The sequence below is a fragment of the Drosophila novamexicana genome, unplaced genomic scaffold (assembly GCF_003285875.2).
Source record: "Drosophila novamexicana strain 15010-1031.04,08,12 unplaced genomic scaffold, DnovRS2.1 tig00001429-arrow-arrow-pilon, whole genome shotgun sequence".
NCBI classification, from domain to species: domain Eukaryota; kingdom Metazoa; phylum Arthropoda; class Insecta; order Diptera; family Drosophilidae; genus Drosophila; species Drosophila novamexicana.
Window position 1 is genome coordinate 92255 of NW_020824857.1, and position 21186 is coordinate 113440.

Below are 21186 nucleotides of genomic sequence, written 5' to 3' on the forward strand. Positions count from 1 at the left end.
ATCGTCGTGCCTACCGCTCGAAAAAGTCTATACCTAGAATCACTTGGTCGATGCCATTATTAGTAGAGGCACGCGATAGTGCACCCCTCTAAACTGATTTCCGCGTTAACCATCCGTGCGACAGCTATCTCTGATCCATCCGTTAGCCGTATCCTATCCACTAGTGCTGCGTATTCATCCTCGCCGATTTTCATGGCCGCGACGACACGACCCCATTCGACACGCAAGATCCTTACTGGTTCCAGGCTCCGTTGACATCACTGCCCATCAGCTCCCGGTCCGGATGGAGTCGCTGCCCGTTTTCCAATGGCTCCATTTATAGCTACTCCTCATCCCTCGGTGCCAATAGTGCCCCTGGAACCACCCCACTGAGAGCCACTCCGCCCACTGGCGATGAAACCACCCTGAGCGGATAGTTTATGCCGGTCGTTGTCTACGCTTGCTCGTCGCCTAGATACGTCCCATGCTATTCCCTAGTCGAGATCGCGAAGCAGATGGGTACTGTTGACCCTGCTGCATTATCCCTTCGTATTCAACAGGTACCTGTAAGAGTTTCGACAAATCGTGTCGCCGCACATACAATTTAAACGCCCTCGTTCATCGCCCTAGGTAACCTGTCCGAAGGACAAAGGATCAGTTTGTCCATCGAATCGTTTACCCCACTTCCTGACTTGTTCGGGTACGATGCAGTGTCCCCTCAACGCCAATGGTCAGCGCGTCGGTGCTTATGGGACACCCTTAGCAACACGAGATATCACCGATTCCTTTACCCTATCTCCCGCATCTCGGATCTTCTGGCTCGGGATCACCGGGAATTCGAGCAGGAAAGGAGTGCTCAGGTGGGGGCCGGAATCCGAATCGGATTTCGACCGCCGAACCCATTCAACAGGGTCGGGTTCGTGCTGCATCTAAGAAGGAGCTTAGGGTGTTGTAAAAAAAATTAATGGCAGTATTCATATCAACCGAGTTATATAAGAAAGATCAATCGGTTGCATAAATAAGCTTGTTCAGCAAAGAATAATTTCCTTTGCGAAAGCAACATCGGGGCTTATTGGCTGATGAGCACGAATGAAAGGATTACAATTGAGCATTGCAATCTCTAAAGGAGGATGGTAGATATCCTCAGGAAGAGATATAGGAGTGGACCTAGACACATTAGAAATAAGGTAGTCGTTAACAAATACAAGGTCAAGTGTGCTATCCAACTGATTTGAAATTGAATTGATTTGAAACAACGAAAGATCGAGCATGCAGTCTATAAAGTCGTGCTGTTCTGAGGGCACTAGATTATTTTTAGCAGTAAGTAATGACCAAGATATGTTCGGCAACTTAAAATCACCCAACACCATAAATAGGTCATTATCACGCACGTGTGAAGAAACGTCTTTAATACAAGTAATATTTTTCATATAAACTTGAATATCAGAAGAAGTTGGGACATAAGTGCATGCTACATAGATATTCCGTGTAGAAAAAGACACCTTAACTGAGACAATCTCAGCGTCAGTAGGCGTACTAAAACAGAAAAGTTCTGACTGGAGAGTAGCTTTAACGGCAATTAACACCCTACCACCTCGAGTCGTTGAGTTTAACCATATCCGAATCGAAGGAAGTGCTGGCCATGAAGAGTTTTTTAAGCTTTGAAATGAGACCTCTGAAATTCTGATAATGAATACAGATTTGGACAGAAGATGAAGCTAGTTTTTTGGGGCAGAAATGGTGCCCACTATTGATGGGACTGGAAGGGTGACAGGCTGGTTACACTTTTTAGGCTTGAGCTCGTGAACAATCATCTGTGGAGGCCAAAATTTGGGATCACAAATGATTGGGAACATATCACGTGAAACATTTATGTTGAATGATGATATTTCACGAGGGGTGGAGAAATTAAATTTGGTTATTGACACGCTAGCAGGAGATTTGCTAGCAATATAGGCTGCCAATGAGTCGGAAGTGGTGTCCGACGAAAGTCGAGGCACAAAAACTTGCCTGCAAGGGGCAACTTCCGTTAAAGAAGGCGCTGATGGGGCTGTAGGTAATACAGGAGTTGGAGGAGCTAAAGAGGAACCATGATTGCTTTTAACAATCTGGGCAAGATTTCGCGCAGGTCTACCTTTGCGGCCAGGAGCTAATGGGGTTAGGCAGTTTGGATAACTGGGACAGGATCAGGTACGGGCTCTACTAGGACTATTACAGTGGCTGAAACAGGGGTAATTGGGCAGTCGCTCGGAGAAGGCGATAAAGACAACATTGCAGATAAATCCAAGTTGCTACGTAGGGTCAAGAAAGGCGTAGGTGTCTGAACAGACGTAGAGGGCAATTGCAAAATGTGGAGCTCCAACCGGCGATTGGTTGGAGACTCGAATTTGTATTTGCCAAGCAACTCAAAACTCGAGTAAAAATTACTCGAGAACTGCTTAGCCACATTATTCAATTTTAAGAATTGATTTCTAACAGAATTATACATTCTATATCATATAGCTGCCATGGGAACGATCGGTCGAAAATTAAGTTTTTGTATGAAAAAACATTTTGTTTTTAAGATATCTTGACCAAACTCTACAATTATTAGTTTTACTGTACCTCTCGTATATATGCAAAATACTATTAATATCGGACCACTATATCATATAGCTGCCATAAGAACGATCGATCGAAAATTAAGTTTTTGTATGAAAAAACATTTTGTTTTTCAAGATATCTTGACCAAACTCGGCATTTATTAGTGTTACTATATTCCTCATATATATGCAAAGTCCTATTAAGATCTGACCACTATATCATATATCTGCCATAGGAACGATCTGTCGAAAATTAAGCTTCGCATGAAAAAACATTTTGTTTTTCAAGATATCTTGACCAAACGGCATTTATTACCTTTACTACACTCCTCATAACAGGCAATTTCCTTTTAATTTTTTTACTTTACTATACGCCTCATATATCGGCAAAATCATATTAAGATCGGACCACTATATCATATAGCTGTCATAGCAATGATTGGTCCAAAGGTAGAAGAATCTACTTTGGTATGGTAAACAATTTGTTTTTGAAGAAATCTTGACTATGCTCCCCACTTATATGCAAAATCCTATTAAGATCGGACCACTATATCATATAGTAGCCATAGGAACGACCGGTCGAAAATTAAGTTTTTGTATGGACAAATTTGTTATTTTCCCTGTGCTTCTTATATGCGGACAAAGCACTATTAGCATTATGAAAAGGTTGGGTCTGCAAGGGTATTAGATCTTCGGCGTGCCGATGATAGCCCTTCTTTCTCGTTCTTTTTCTATTAGGGTCAGCGGGATGAGCAGCGCTACTTGTAATGTTTTCAATATTTTATTGCCCATTTGATTGAAATTCTTAATTGAAACTTGTTCAAAGATATTTTCCCACGGTGCCACTTAGAGTTGGCTGATTTTATAAATACCGACTTGCATTTCGAGCCCTTCGATGAACTGACCTAATTTAAGAATTGCTGTAATTTTTTCCATGTTTTAAGAAACATAGCATATTTTTTTCTTGCAAGATCACTACCTTACGTATTTCGTCATTGTTGATGATTTCATATACGTTGGGCTTCGAAGCTTTTTCTATAGTTCGCCTAGGCTTTGGTTGTAAGTTACTTTTTTTCTGCTAATTTTCTGTTACTTTTTACTTTTAGCAACTTTTATAAGCGTGAGTTTTAGTTAATGAAAGCTTAAGTTAAATATTTCCAATCTGTATATTTATGTACATGTTAATTTTGCTTCATTATAGTCGGCGTTTGGCCGGGTCTATACGATAACTCTTTTTAAGCCTCCTTCTTCGTCTCCTTAGCAGGTTTCTTGCCAAGACGTTAGGGTGGTTGCGGAGCTAAAATAAGTGACTTGCTGTTTGTTGGTTAATAAGGTCTCCTACCATAGTTACCTTTAGGTCCTTTCCAATGTCTCGTGTTCGAATATACCATTCGGCTCCAGAGATTTTTTGCAAGATCTTGTCCTGCATGATGCGAAGTTTGTTAAGGTGCGTCTTTGCGGCAGTTCCGTATACCTGGAGTCCATATCGCCATGCAGGGGCAAGTATTACTTTATATATTAGGACTTTATTCCTGAGCGAGAGTTTGTTGTTTGGGTTTAGCAGCCAGGTCAGACGCCTGATTTTGCTTTTCAAGTTGTTGGTTACCTCGGTGACATGTTTTTTGAACGTAAGTCGTCTGTCGAGTGTAATCCCTAGGTATTTATGGCCACGCATCTGCTCTAAGAGCTCACCATGAAGAAAAAGTCCAGGAGTCCTTGCGCAGGGGGTGAGTGACCGTAGCACATTTTTGGGGGTTCACGGAGATATTCCACCTGCAAGCCTAGTTTTCGAAGCGTTTCAGATACTCTTGAAGGTTGTCTGTTGCTGCGTAGACGCAATTATTCTTGGCAAGGATTGCCGGGTCATCAGCAAACGTAGCCACCAGGAGATCCTGCCGACTGACGAGGGCTATTTCGCTTGCCTTGGGCATAACGTGCGTGAAGAGGCTGTAGAGAGTGGGACCCAAAACGCTACCTTGTGGAACTCCCGCTCTTATGCGTTTGGTATGAGAGGCTATGCCATTCTGTACCACTCTAAATGTCCTCTCGTTCAAGAAGCTCGCAATGATGTTAAAGAGCTGCGGATTCAATTTGCCCTTAATCTTGGAGCGGAGTCCTGCGTGCCACACCCGGTCAAAAGCTTGTTGGATGGCGAGGTATGCTGCCTCCACATACTCCTTTCTGTGAAAGCCGTCCAAAATAAAATTTGTGGCCCGATGGAGTTGCTCAGGGGTACCGTGTTTCAGTCTAAGCCCAATCTGGAACTTTGGGATTAAGCGTTTTATTTTCGGGCTTTCCGCTCTTGTGCAACATAATAATATGCGGGGGGCATTGTTGTTTTTTAAGCTCTTAGCTCCTGCTTTATTTCTTGGAAGATGATTGGTTATAAAGGGAGTGCCGTTTGGAGCGGCGCCTCCAGGATTTGCGCGACTCGCTGTATCCTTCTATGCGATGCGGTCTCAAACGGGTTGAAACGCTCCTCCAGGTTACAGGCGAAAGCTTCGGCTATTTCCATTGGTGACCTGGCCCAGGTGCCATCGGGATGTCGAACGGGAAACTTTGGTGCAGCTTGCCGATTGTATCGACTGGTAAGTTTCCACAGTGCGAATTTGGAGCTCTCGTCTGCCGTTGCTTCCTCCAGCATGGTGTCTGTGGCATTTCTTCTCAGTAAGGTCAACTCCTTTCTGACTCTGTTGGCGATACGGCGATAGATCCTATCGATTCTGGGGTCCTGGGTCCGGACGTACTCCCTCCTCAGTCGTTTTTTCAGGCAAAAAAGGCCGGCAGCCGCGGTATGTACTTGATACAGCAGGGTTTGAACTGCAGCGTCGGCATCCTCGGCTGTCAAGATTGGCATGCTTAGATCAATCATGCCATCAAAGCTGAACTTGAAGCGTTGTATGTTCGACTGGGGGTGACAAGCCTTCGCTTTTTTACAGTCCTTTGACCAGACGTAGATACCGTTGCAAGTAGTGGTAGATGGTCGGATGAAAGCTCATACTCTTCGCGAACTGATATTAAGCTGTTGGGAATACCCTTGTGTACATAGAAGTCAATGCTCGAAGGAGTACTTTGCCTGTTATACGGGAAGTGGGTTGGTCTCCCGGTGGCCAAGGCCTGGGCTGAGCAGCTGGTGAGCGCTTCATTTAGCGCAATGCCTCTGTTGTCAGCTCTGTAGCTTCCCCACAGCCGGTGTTTGGCGTTGAAGTCACCTCCAACGATGAATTTATGACCAAATTGATCAAGGAGAGAATCGAATCCAGCTCGGCTCCAGGATAGATTTGGTGGTAAGTACACTGCAGCTACAGGTATTTCGCCCAAAGGAGTCCCCACCATAATAGCAGCCATTTGTGTTGCGCTGAAAGTCGCCTGAGGTAGTTGGTAGTGCACCAAGTTCTGCTTGACAAGCACCGCAGCACCTCCTCTGGCTTGATTTGCTGGGTGATCCGCACGGTAGCAAACATATCCCTCCATGGCGAAGTACAGGCCGGCGTGTAGGTGGGTTTCTGAGACAAGCATGATGTCTATTTCATGTTTTCTCAAAAACAGTCTGAGCTCGTTTGCATTTTGTAGGATGCTGCGAGCGTTCCACGATTCGAGGCGCATCTGGGCAGCCATTATTTGCGGTGAGTGGGAAGACCGAGCTGTAGAGCTTGCGCGTCCTTCAGCTCCTTGATGCTGACCAGGATACTTGTGACTGCCGCATTAAGTGCTGCGATCGACTGCTGGAGTTCTTGAAGGATACTTCCGAGGGTGTCTTGCCCCTGAGATCGATTTTGGAGGTATTGGGGCTGCATTGTTGTAGCGGTGGGCTGATTGCACACGCTTGTGCATTTTGCTGGTACGTGTTGCGTCCTGGCCGCAACGCGTTAGTATACGACAGGCCTTGCTGCACAATTCAGGAGGGTACGAACTGCGAGTTGATGCGCCGTGCAGGTTGCTGTTGTGTCGTGCCGGGAGGGCAACATTGATGGCCGGTTGTCGGGCATTCAAGCGCTGCTGGAATGCTTTGCATCCTTTATAATAAGCAGCATGGTTTGGGAACCATGTGATGGGTCACAGTTTGAGCATCGCAGGTCTGCCACCGTTTTGGCCTGACATTGCTCCGAAGTCGTCCAGTGGGGTTGGCCGCACCGTCCACATATGGGCTTTTGAGGCAATAGTTTTTTGTGTGGGCGAACTCATAGCAGCGATAACAATGCCTGATGCTTTTATTCTTTCTCGGAAGCTCAACTTGGACCCTCTGACGACCAACCTTGCTAATTAGAAGCGCGTCCCTGTTGTTTTGGGCCTGCTTCAGATCTACGAACCAGTAGTTGCGAATTGGCGAATCGTTTGCGGGGTCAGCATCAGCGTCACTTGTAGGTAGCCTGGTCCCCGGGTTGTAACGATTTTTTACAACGTGGCCGTGCATTGCAAAGGCATTTTCGATTTGGCTTCTGGGAGTAGAAGCGGGACAGTTTTTGACGACTATGCGATATGGTCTGTCCTCCTTGAGACAGAAGTGCGTGAACTGGACCCTGACATCAGTGAGTTTGCGAATAATGGCTCTATGAGTGTCGGAATCTTTCGCGTATATTCTCAGCGTGCCGGAGGGAGAGACCTTAAATTCGTAGGCATCTGGGCCAGCTGCCTGGTCAAGTGTCTGTTCCATTGCGACGATGTCGTTAACTCTAGGAAGTGTTATGGGCCTGGGCTTAGGGACCTTTTTTGCAGGGATGAGGTTCGGGACGAGCTGGCGGAGCTTCGTCTGCTATTTCTATTTCGTCGTGTTCGATGTCAGAGGCTAGTGGAGCATATCCGTTCCCATTTGTCAGGGAGGCACTGCGAGCTGTTGACCTTTCTCCTGCCTTGCTGGTTTTCCCGTTTTTTGTAGGTACTTTCCCTTTTTTGATGGCTTCGGCCTTTAGTGTTGTTCATTGTCGTTTTTTGTTTTAGTCGGTTGCCAATTGACCAGCGCTTCTTGGAAGGCTGGCATATTACCTTTGCTCTTTAGTGGGTGCAGAACAGGGATATGGCTGCAAAGACCGCTGCAAGACGCAGCTGCTGGGAAAGAGCTCTGGCCGCTATATGTTTTTACCGGGATAGCTTCATTGGTGCTTTTGCGGTATGTTCCAGAGGGCTCCAGTGCGGCACAGCTTGGTCCTGCAGCCGCTACTTGAGGACACGGTGGTTGTAGTTGCTGTGGTTGCCGTTGTGCACACAATGCCGTGTTGTTGTAGTTGTAGCTGGTGCGACTGTACCCATCCCTCAGGAGTGTACACGTGAACCTCGTTCATGTAATGAAGTGAAGATCTACTTGCTTCAGTGAGCGGGGTTAGAAGACTGTGTACTTGATTGCTGTTGACTTCGGGGTTAGTTGGCGGTGGGATATTGCTAAACACTGCATGACTGGAGCAGGTGTTGCTGCGTGTGTTGTATGCATGGGTAGCAGGGACGTCATCGTTTTTTAAGTTTTTATTTGCCATGGAAGCCTGAACGATATTTAAGCTGGCTGCTATTTTTGTAGGCAACTCGGCATTGTCGTTGGCAGCACTGACTTTGACAGCTCCCAGTTTTTGCTTGTTTGCAAATTGCACATTTGCAGTTTTGATTTTTGGGTCTTTCTTTATTTTAGGCACTTTAACGAAGTTTTTTATTTTTTTGGGGCGCAATTCACTTTTAGATGTATTATTATGCAACTGTTAGGTGGGCTAGTCCGTTTTTTGTCACTTTTTTCCACGATTTTTGAGGAGCACAATTCACAAAGCGATATCGATAGTTATTCGATACGACTTGAACTGACCTCGCTTAGGCAATTCTATATCTTTATCTCCTTGCGCAGGATTTTTGTCTACTTTGATATCTGGTACTCACTTTCATTATATTTCTTGCGATGTCTTGCAGTTTTTTGATGGTTATTGTTGATAACGCATTAGCTACATAATTTTTTTTCCCCTTTAAATAGTCAACTGTGAAATCGTATTCTTCTAATGAGCCGCATGCGTGTTAACTTTGAACTAGGATTTACCATTGAAAACAAATATGTTAATGGACTGTGATCTGTTCGGACTGTAAAATGTTTGCCATAAATATATGGTTGAAAATGTTAAATTGCCTAGTGTATTGCTGCTAATTCTTGATCTGTTGTACTTTTATTACTTTCTCCCTTAGTAAATGAATATGATGCATAAGCAATTGGGAGTTGGAGTCTATTATGGCTTCCTTACTTGCATCAGTTATTATGCAAAATTCTATTCTGAAATCTGGGTATTGTAATAATATTGGGTTTATTAGTGCCGATTTGAGATGTTCGAAGGCATACTGGCAGTCGGCTGTCCATTCGAACTTAACATCCTTTTTACATAATCTTGTTACGTGACGAGAATAGTCGGCAAAATTTTATATTAAACGTCTGTAATAATTGCAGAATGTAACAAATTTTCTAGCTCTGTCCGCATCGTGTGGGACTGGATAGTTTTTATTGACGTTAAATTTTTTGTCGATTCCTTTATCGGTGCATTTGTGTCCCAGAAATGTTATTTCATGCATAAAAAATGAACCCTCTTCTTCCAACATCAAATGCATATATATATATTCTATTTTAGAAGCTATGTCAAGTTTGGTGACTCTAGCTCTTATTATTTACCCAATTTGCTAAAAAAAAAAACATGATGTCGAAATCGATTTTTATCGATTTCTTGGAAACGGAGTAAGTTATCGATTATCGGAAACAAACTCGATCTGCACGCGAACTACGAGCATCTACATCTAAAATTTTTCCAGCTCTTATAGGTTCTGAGACAGACAGGAAAAACAGGATGTCTAAATCGATTATTATCGATTTCTTGGAAACGGAGTAAGTTATCGATTATCGGAAACAAACTCGATCTGCGCGGGAATTACGATAATGAACTTTAGATCCCCCGGAGGCTCTGTTATTATTATTATTATTATTATTATTATTATTACAACCATGGCTGTTAATACCACCGCGGTAGTAGCCATGGACGTATGAGTTGTTACCATATGAGCCGGTTACCTCAACCGCGGTTACCGCCGCGCTAAGAGTAATTCTGGCAGAATAAGATACTGTTGGACTGCCGTGTTGCTTTTGTGCAACTATTTACAAACTTCGATACCGCTTCGTTTATTATATAGAAGGTGCCTGCTTGAATGATAAGATTTACCTTATCAATGGCGCAATTTTGTCAATCTGTATTTCTTAGATAGTTCCGGGCTTAGACCATCACTGATATAAGCTCCTTCAAGAGACTGGGTAAATTTTTCGACCTCTTGGGTATACTGATTTGCCGTTTTCCTCTTTTGCTGCTTTGGATAATTGATTAATAATGGCAAGAATTGTCTGCTCATAACTTATCAAATTTCTAGCGGGGCCTTTATATTTAATCTTTAGAATGCTTACAGGAGTTAGTTCATGAGCTCCTTTTAAGGAACCTATTAGAATCAATGCATCCAAGGAACTTTGTAGGTTTTCGGCTTTTCCATCGAACTCTGTTAAAAGTGACGAGGCTAATTTTAAAAACTCTATAACTGTCTGTGCCATGTTTACTAATTTTATGTCTTCTATCTGGTCGTTTTCCGTTGAGTTTGTCTATAGTGACTTATCAAACGTTACTGCCAATGGCAAATAAAGCTGTAGTCGTAGCACGTTTAGTGCGCGTGTAAGAAAATCTATATATGAGCCTCTTTATTGAGTCTATATCTGACATGGTATTTAATCTGTTTGTTTGCCTTATTATTTATTATTTGAATATCTAATCTGTTTATCATAGCCAATTCTGCCTAAAAACATTTTATATTACTAACGAGAAAGAAGGGCCATCTTCGGCACGCCGAAGATATAATACCCTGGTTTTCGACCGATCGTTCCTATGGCAGCTATATGATATAGTGTACCGATCTTAATAGGATTTTGCATATATGACCGATCGCTCCAATGGCAGCTATATGATATAGTGGTCCGATGTTGATAGGATATTGTATATATATAAGGAGCATAGTTAAACCAAGAAATGCTGAGTTTGTGTCAAGATATCTTGAAAAACACAATATTTTTTTATACAACTTAATTTTCGACCGATTGTTCCTATGGCAGTTATATGACATAGTGGTTTTGACATATCTGCTGAGTGCAACAGAAAAAAGGGACTTCTGCAAAGTTTCATTAAGATAGCTTTTAAACTGAGGGACTAGTTCGCATAGAAACAGACTGACGGACAGCCGGTTAGACGGACAGACGGACATGGCTATATCGACTCGGCTATGGATGCTGATCAAGAATATATATACTTTATGGAGTCAGCATCTCCGACTCCCTCTGCCTGTTACATAAATTTGCATTTCGCACAAATACAATATACCCTTATACCCATTTTTAATGGGTTCAGGGTATAAAAATACCATTGTAACAATCTCTAGAAATAATAACAATAATAAACACACATAGAATAATCTCCAAAGCTAGATACAAAGAAACAGGAGAAATAGAATTTTTAATATTCAGTTTTCAACCGTTCTTTGACGGATTACTGGGGCTGGACATCCTAAACTGACAATGAGCAACAATAGACCTGGACACAAAAGTATTAGAAACACCTAATACAGTTAACCCTCAGGATGGAAACATAGTTTCAGACTTAATATTAATACCAGTAAAAAGCCAAGATGTTGCCCCAAATAACAGTTAAGATTGAAAAAAGGGATATTTTCTGCCGCATGACATTTATTACCCCAGAAGTTATAATCTCAGAAGGAGTATACACGAAGCACAAAACTACACAGCTCAGGTCTAAATAAGAAACGAAGGCTCGCAAGACCACAAAATATGTATAGAAATACCCCAAACGGTACAGAAATATAACCACAAACACGTTGAAATACACAGCTTAAGAATAAAGAACGAAGGGGAGCAAAATAATAAAGTAGACATAAACATGGACCACCTTAATAAAGAAGAACGAGAAAGAAAGGCTATCTTCGGCACGGCGAAGTTCTAATACCCTTGCAGACCCAACCTTTTCATGATGCTTATAGTGCTCTGCACGTATCTAAGAAGCACAGTGAAAATAGTAAATGCCGAGTTTGGTCAAGATATCTTGATTAACAAAAAGGTTTTTAATCAAGGCCCTAGTTTTCAACCGATCGTTCCTATAGCAGATTTATGATATAGTAGTCCGCTGTAAATAAGATTTTGCAAAAATGAAGGGAGCATAGTGAAATCTTTGAATGCCGTTCTTAATCAATATATCTAGAATGAGATAAGTCTTAGTTTTCGACCGATCGTTCCTGTGGCAGCTATGTGATTTAGTGGTCCGATCCAGCTGGTTTTGACATATGTGCTGCAAGCAACAGAAAAAGGGTCTTCTGCAAAGATTCATTAAGATAGCTTTTAAACTGAGAGACTGGTTCGCATAGAAACAGACAGACGGACATACGGGTATGGCTATATCGACTCGGCTGTTGATGCTGATGAAGAATATATATACTTTATGGGGTCGGAGATGTCTCCTTCTATGCGTTACACATTTCAAGATAAAATTATTATACCCTCTGAAAGGGTATAAAAACAGGAACTATATTTTACAAAGAAAGACAATAGTTAACCTTCACATGAACAGACGAAGTACCAATCTCTATTAGACCTTTTAGATACGCACAAACAGAAATAACAGAAGTTATTAGACAGAAACGAAATGCTAGATCAGGGCATTATTCAACATAGCCACTGACAATGAGGTGCCCCATTCTGGCAAGTACGAAAAAAGACAGACACCGCAGGAAATAGAAATGGAGACTACCAGTAGACTTCAGAAAACTAAACCAAGTCTTTCAGACAGATACCCCTTACCAATAATATCCGACATCTTAGACCAAATTGGTAGAGCTAAATACTTATCCGAACCAGAACCCTAAGGACCTACAGAAAACGGCGATTACAGCCGAAGGAGGACACTTTGCGTTTTTAAGAAGGACGTTTGCGCTGACAAACGCCCCAGCTAAATTCCAGAGGGTCATAAACAACGTTCTTGGGGAACTAATAGGAAAAAATTGTATGTTTTATATGTAGTATTCTCTCCATTGCTACAAGACCACATAATATATTTAGAAAAAGTCTTTAATTATCTATGACAGGCAAATTTCAACTGCAACAAGAAAAGTCAAAATTTTTAAAAAGAAGAAAAAAACAAATATTTGGTACACAATCACACAAGAAGGGATTTAACCATACCCAAACAAAATGAAGCGATAAAAAAGCTTTTCTAGGAATGTTACGGTACTATAGGAAGCTCATCAAAGACTTCGCGAGGCTGACAAAACCATAAACCCAACAACTAAAAGGAAACAAAACAGTGGAAATAGACGAAAAATACAAAAAACCTATTGAAAACTATTAACTATGTTGTGTAACGCCCAATACCCATGTATGACTAGGGAATACTCTTAACCCTCTTATTCCAACACCAAATAAATTAAAATATTTCCTTGGCAGGGTTCAAACTCGCAACTGCCCGCAATACTTGCTATCGACTCTACTCAACAGCCACACCAGCAAAAAAAAAAAATACTTTCCCCGGCAGGGCTCGAACTCGCGACGGACCGCACCACTTGCTATGCCTCCACTCAGCAGCTACACCGATAATTTAATACTTATGATAAAAAAGAAACTAAAATAGAATTACAGAAAAAAGTCGCAATTACAATGGTGTTAGAATGGGAAGCAGACGCGCATGAATGTGTGTGTGCATGTATACAAAAATTCTTAAAGCTGCTGCTCCATCCAATTGCGCAGTTGCATATAACTTTGTTTTTTTCTTATCCAATCTTTATGAAATTTTGTACAGTATATCTAATTGTACCGTAGAATATTTGTGTGTTCTGAAAAATTCAATTGTATTTAAATTGTGGCTTAAATTGGTTCGCAATAAAAGTTGGGTTATTAACTTGATTTATAGCTCTGTGGTGGTAGCGGGGAGGTAGCGATAGGTATAAAATTAAAGATACTTGACATATATATAATATTCTAGAAGCAACATATCATGTTTGGTGACTCTAGCTCTTATTATTTACCCAATTTGCTCAAAAAAAAGCAGAAGTCGATATCGATTTCTTTGAAACGGAGTAAGTTGTCAATTATCGGAAACAAACTCGATCTGCGCAGGCACTAGGGGCACCTACATCTAAAATTTCAAGTCCCTAGCTCTTATAGGTTCTGAGATCCTTGCGTTCATACATACGAACGGGCGGGCGAACAGACAGACGGACATAGCTAGATCGACTCCGCTATTGATGCTGATCAAGAATATAAATACTTTGTGGTCGAAGATGCTTCCTTCTGCCTATTACATACATTTGGATTTTTCCAAACACAATATACCCTTTTTACCCATTTTCAATGGGTTCAGGGTATAAAAATCATTCATACTGAAAACAGACGCAAGCAATTAAGCGATAGGAGCTGTTTCAAACTCAAGAGAGGCTTCAATAAGGAGCGTTTCCTTGCGTTCCCTCTAAGCTGGTTCTCTGCCGTCGCACTCCCACGTCCGGTAGTTACGCTCGCGGCTTCCGCCTCCGCGGCACACTTATCTGTCCGGTGGGCAACAACTGGAGTCACTACGCGTGTGACGGGCACCAACGGCGGCATCACGTCTACCGGGCCGAACCATGCCTCCTCCATCTCCCTTCAGGAAGTGGTGTCGGGTGCCTGTGCGCGTATTATAGGTACTAGATCGCATCCTCATCTCTGGTCTGCTGCTCCTTTGCAACCATCTGGGAGACGGTTATTGGCGCCCCAAGGATTGGAGCATCCACCTGGGGGAGTGACCGCGGCTCCGGAACTACGGTTATCCTTCCCACGCCGGGGTGGATCCTTTTGGTGCTCGTGGGGTGAACGCGGCACGCGTAGTTTCGGTTCATCAGACCCCTCGGGCTACGAGCGAGACCTTTTGGGGGCCGATACCACCGTTCCCTCGACACTGGGTTGCCGTTGGCTCCCACTTCGGCGACGCTTACCTCGGGTGGCTGTTTGACGACGCTGGCGGTTTTGCCGACGTTTTCCGCCAAGACCTTCTCCCATGCTCACTTTCCTACGCTTTGAGAGGCCAGAACGGGATACATCCACCCACCTCAGGGATCTTTGACAGGTAGCGCAGAGTGATCCGCGGGAAACGGGGGTTGGCGAGGACTCCGGTGCCGGTTGGTACATTTTCTCGACGGGGTCCGCAAATTTGATTTATTCGTTAGCTTTTCCCATTACTTAGTTGTTAAGTTGTTATTCCTACAGTGCGGCTCTCATTCTACTAAGCCCCTCCTAGCAACGCTGCTAGTGTTAGTCTCATCTAAATTTAGAAAGTGGTTACGTAGGGTGACGGGTGCCGACGGTAGCCTATCTGCCTTCGTCCTAGGGTCTAACGCACTAGTTGCGGACCCCGAAATCAACGTATACAGCAGCCGGATGCCCTGCATCAGGAATGAATTCCGTCGAGTCCGACGCAGTCGTGTTAACCGCTAGCGATATCTCGGGCAAAACCTCGCCCCACGAACTCTGATGGCCCTCAATAAATTGCGCTATAATAGTTTTCACGGTCCTGTTCGTCCTCACTATAGAATTCTCTTGTGGACAGTACGCTAGTGAACGTCAAATTGGAAGTGGTGCAGTTCCAATGCCAATCGTGCAATCCTTCCTGAAGGGCTCTCGTTTGAGTTGAGCCACTTGAGTGCCAGATGATCCGTTATCACGTCGAACCGGTACCCTTATAGGTAGCAACGCAACTTCCGGATCCACCATATAATTGCCAGGCACTCTCGGCTTTCAGCAACTTCCGGCTCTCGTACGCTATCACCCGCTCCTGTCCCTCTGTCAGCACTGCCTCGGAGCAGTCACTCAGTCGCGTCACAGTCACTCTCTCGCGTCAGTCTGCAAGACGAATTTGGCGGATAAGTCCGGACAAGCCAACACGTTGACGCAATGCATACTCCTATTCTTCATCCTACGACCATTTCCACTCTTTTGTGATGTATGTGAGTCACGAAGTTGGGAACGAGGGGCCTGTACGATGAAGCCATCCCAAAACACTGCCGCAACTCCTTACAATTAGTCTGGGCCTAAGGTTACGTATCGGCTCCACCTTCTGTGGATCGGTTGGTATCCCTTCCTGGCAAGTAAAATGTCTCATATAGACCAACCTCTCCCCGAAGATGTTGCAACCTACGAAATACCCCAAATTGACTATATGTTGCTCTTTCGTGGCCCCTATTTCCAAGATATCGTCTAGATAGGCGAACGCATGATGCTCCATCTCTGGTCCTATTATCGTGTCCAATGTTCGCTGGAAGGTCGCACACGCTGAGTGCATTTCAAATGGCATCACCCGCCAATAGGCCTCCTGTTGGGACGGTGAGTGCCGTACACCCTACTTTTGTCTTTGTCTTTTGCCTTTGTTCCTTATAATTTGTTCTTTTTTTCCCTGGGTCACTCCACAGAAAATAAAAAACAAATTTCACTTTCGCCACTTTTATTGACGAGTTTTTACCGCACGTAAGCTGAATTCGTCCCACTGTACACCCGATGCCGCGATGCCTTAAGGACCCTTTGACGCGGGTCCTATGACCGTTTCCAGTGCTCGCTGAAGAGTCGCACACGCTGAGTGCAGTCCAAATGGCAACGCTCGCCATTGCAATAGGTCTCTTCATAGTACAGTAAATTCCGGGCTGTCCCTACTTTTGTATTTACCTTCCGTTTTTCCAGTCCCGATAATATAGAAAACAAAAAATTGCACTTGACGTTCTTTCTAAAGCCGCTGCCGCAATGCCTTAACGGCCTTATCGGCCAATTTATCACCAAAAACTATTCGGTCAGCAATAGTTAAACAAAACTTTTAATAAACACAATGTATGCATGTGGCAAAATAAGTCGCGAAATTACATACATAACTTATGTACTTATGTATGTAATTTCGCGACTGAATGTGAAGAGCACATAAAATATATAAACATAATAAGTTGTCTACTCTGCAACATGATATACACGCCTCTGATATACGCCGCCTGTGAATGACAGCTATATACATAGGTTCTATAAGAACAATGACACTTTTGAATAAAACAGCTTATATCGTGCCTTCTAAATGAATAGTTAATTTATCTAAACGAGGATACTTAGAGCTACTTTGACAAAAGAGGACCAAGGCACATCATCGAAAACAAGGAACAACATAAATAAATATAATAAGGCGAGAGAAGACCCCTGCAGGAAACCTTGTACCACCCATACTCAACGTCCACATCGTGACTTAACTGGCGCAGCCGACAACCTTGCAGGACCGGGAAGAGGGCCAAGGAGAAGAATCAAGAGAAATGCAGACATTATTATTAACAATCACGTTATAGTGTGAAGCACGACAAAAATATATTAATAGTTAAAATAAAAAAATCACACAGGCATTACTGAAACAAAAGTAAATAACAATAAAATTGCGTAAAACTATCAAAAATATTCAAAGCGAAAAGCCGACACAATTAACAAAGTTCAAGTGTTCATTCCCAATGAACCCATAACACTAAAACAACAAATAATTATGTCAAACAAAAAGATACAATATACCATTTAGAGTGCAACAGGTGTGACCACCCACCCAAATTGGCTGTTCGGTATTCAGAATGATATCGCGAGTGCCCTAGCGGGAAGGCTAATATGCTTCAACGTTCTTAGTTGATATCTGGCGAGAAGCCGCCACTAACCATAATGTCAGATTTTGGCCCCAGAATCCGTAGCTGTAGCAGGCAGGACGTGTAGGACATATTAAAAACAAATATTTATATATTATTACATCTATACAATATCTATTTAACATAAATCCGTTATAAACACATTATGCACGATTAAAAAACTGTGTGGCGTAAGAACACAGATTAAGCACTATTATAAGTACATAAATACTTAGCTAAGAAGAAAATATTCAGTACAAAAAGTTCACAAGTATATATACATATGTCGGGTTTTCTTTCGGGTTGTTACTCATTTTTATAAGGACAGTCATATACAAACAGGCCAACTACGCTGCAAAATTAAACATACCTATAACATAATACAAACAAGATTCAATTATATTTTATCGGAAACCGATAAGCGAACAAGCATCTGGCAGAAATATTAAATATCAGGTCTATGACACAACCCCAGAAGTATTAAGTGTCAGAGCTATGTCACAGCCCCAATATCAAAAGCCCTAGCAAAAAGACCAAATCCATAGGAAAGAAACTGATTCCCAAAACAATGAGTCTAGACGAAATTTTTGAATCCATGAGAGCAACAACCTCGCTAATAGACCCGATATTGGTAATTCCAGAATAAAAAATACCATTGTAATAATCGATAACAATAAAAATGATAATAAACCCACATAGAATAAACTCCAATGCTAGATACAAAGAAAGAGGAGAAATAGAATTTTTAATATTCAGTTTTCAACCGTTCTTTGACGGATTACTGGGGCTGGACATCCTAAACTGACAATAAGGAACAATAGAGCTGGACACAAAAATATTAGAAACACCTAACACAAAGTTAACCCTCCGGATGGAAACAGAGTTTCAGACTTAATCTTAATACCAGTAAGAAACCAAGATGTTGGCCCAAATAGAAAAAGGATACATTTTCTGCCGCATGACATTTATTACCTCAGAAGTTATAATCTCAGAAGGACTATAGGAAGCACAAAATTACACAGCTCAGGTCTAAATAAGAAACGAAAACAGGCAAGACCACAAAATATGTATAGAAATATCCCTAACGGTACAGAAATGTAACCACGAATACGTTGAAATACACAGCTTAAGAATAAAGAACGAAGGGGAGCAAAATAATAAAGTAGACATAAACATGGACCACCTTAATAAAGAAGAACGAGAAAGAAAGGCTATCTTCGGCACTGCGAAGATCTAATACCCTTGCAGATCCAACCTTCTATAATGCTTATAGTGCTCTCCCCGTATCTAAGAAGCACAGGGAAAATATTTAATGCCGAGTTTGGTCAAGATATCTTGATAGCCATAAAAGGTTTTTAATCCAAAACCTGCTTTTCGACCGATCGTGCCCAACTATATGATATAGTGGTCCGATAGTAATATGATTTGCTTATCTATGATGCGTATAGTAAAACAAATGCCGAGTTTGGTCAAGATATCTTGAAAAACAAAATGTTTTTTCATACAATCAAGAGATTAACAAAAAGGTTTTTAATCAATAACCTAGTTTTCGACCGATCGTTCCTCTAGCAGAATTATGATATAGTAGTCCGATGTAAATAAGATTTTGCAAAAATGAAGGGAGCATAGAGAAATCTTTATGTGCCGTGCTTAATCAAATTTTTAGAGTGACATACAACAACTTAGTTTTCGACCGATCGTTCATGTGGCAGCTATATGATTTAGTGATCCGATCCAGCCGGTTTTGACATATGTGCTGCGTGCAACATAAAAAGGTAGTTCGGCAAAGATTCATTAAGAGCTTTAAAGCTGAGAGACTAGTTCGCATGGAAACAGACAGACGGACAGACGGTCATCGACTCGTTGATGATGCTGATCACGAATATATATTCTTTATGGGGTCGGAGATATCTCCTTCTATGCGTTACACATCTCTCGGCAAAATTATAATACCCTCTGCAAGGGTATAAAAAAAAGGAAAGAAAAATAAATCAAAATCGCACCTGTATTAAATATAACAAAACATGAATAAATAAAGTAAATTACACACACATGGCAGTACAAACAGTGAAGTTGAAACAGTTGCAGTTGAACTCGTATTTCAAGGCGACTCACGAATTTCAACGCAACGTTATGTTCATAATTACTAAAAATTATATTTCTTCTATATTGCAAGTTCGTACCGCATTACGAGCCAATTTTCTGCAATTGATGATCCAATGTTTCTGCCACAAGAATGCGCATAACGATTGAGCCGCGGCATGTAAATTGATTCGATGAGTGTAACTTATTTATTGCCTCAAAAAAATCAGGGTCCTCCCACCATAAGGTTGCATTGTTCAAGTTCGTTGGTTACAATCCCCTGGGTACAATATTTACTGGGTTTAATTTTGACTCAACTTTATACCAATCCTGAATATTGCATAACTTTCGTATTGCAGCTACCCGGTTGAGCCCAATTGTGGAGTCTGTAAAATATCGTCCCTTTACCATAAGTCTCGCAATTGAAAGTGCTCCTTGCAGCTCTAAGCGGGGCAAGGAAGCCACTCTGACTGGAGCGACCTTGCACTTGACAGTCACTAGGCGCACTTTATTACGCACGCGAGCTTAAATCGCTGCACCATAAGCTCGATTGGATGCGTCAGAGAACCCGAAGTGCTCTAATGAGTCCACCTTAAACGTGATGGAAACCACTGATCGCGGCACGGAACTCTGATTTATGAGACGCCGTTACTGGACTTGCACGAAGCGTCAAATACGACGCGCAATTCGGTCGTCAGAATTTCCGGCCTGAGCACAGGATGACAGGGCATAAAGTACAATATGTCCTTTATCCTAGCGGCCTCTACTATTTCGAAATGGCCCAAATTTTTTTATTCTTCAATAAATTCGGAATACTATTTCTGTAGAGAGGGATTGCGATTCAACTACTTTTCTAAATTTAAAAATCTAGTAATTAAAATCTGGTATGTATTCGCTAGTACTATCTCGGGACTTTTGAATGGATGTGCTACAGTTAAATGCCGAGTTTGGTCATGAGGAGGAGTATAGTAAAACTAATAAATGCCGAGTTTGGTTAAGATATCTTCAAAAACAAAATGTTTTTTCATACAACTTAATTTTCGACCGATCGGTCCTGTGGCAGCTATATTATATAGCGGTGACTTAAAATGTTTCAAAACAAAAGAAACTTCCCTCGCACAATCGGTTCGAAAACAGCTGCAATTGGATATGTATTTCAGTGCGACTTACATAGCCAAAGGCGGCAATGCAAACGAACCAACAAGCAACACGTCACAACAAGTTTGAAGAAGTCGCAGCCGTGGCTATATATCAGGGCGACTTATAGACCAAAGGCAGCAACAACACACAACACACACCTAACAAGTCGCCTACACGACACAACAAGTTCGAATATACGGCAAGTGGTGCTACATTTCAAAGCGACTTGCACAGCAAACGCAGATTCTCAATTTATTAAAAAAAAGACTCATCCCAAACACCAGAAGTATACAAAGAATCAGTTCTAGCGTTTCGGACGTTAGACTTGTTAGAGCGGACGACAACACTCCAATGACGTCAATATCAAGCCCTAAAAGAAAGAGAAATATATTTCTGACAAGAAAATAGAAAAAACAAGTAAGAGGTTCTAGTCGGGAGCTCCCGACTAGGGGATACCCTGAACCCTCTTATTCCAACACCAAATAAATTAATAAAAAAAAGTTCCCTTGGCAGGGCTCGAATTTGCAACTGACCGCATTACTTACTGTCGACTCTACTCAACAGCCACACCAGCAAAAAAAAAATAATAATACTTTCCCTGGTAGGGCTCGAACTCGCGACAGACCGCACCACTTGCTATGCCTCTACTCAGCAGCCACACCAACAATTAAGTACTTATGATACAAAAGGAACTAAA

The 21186-nt window shown here is 42.2% G+C and overlaps 1 pseudogene; it reads right to left on the reverse strand.

The window, feature by feature from the left end:
• Positions 1-725: 725 nt before the first annotated feature.
• The window catches only part of LOC115767625, a 53415-nt pseudogene continuing 32954 nt past the window's right edge, over positions 726-21186 (reverse strand).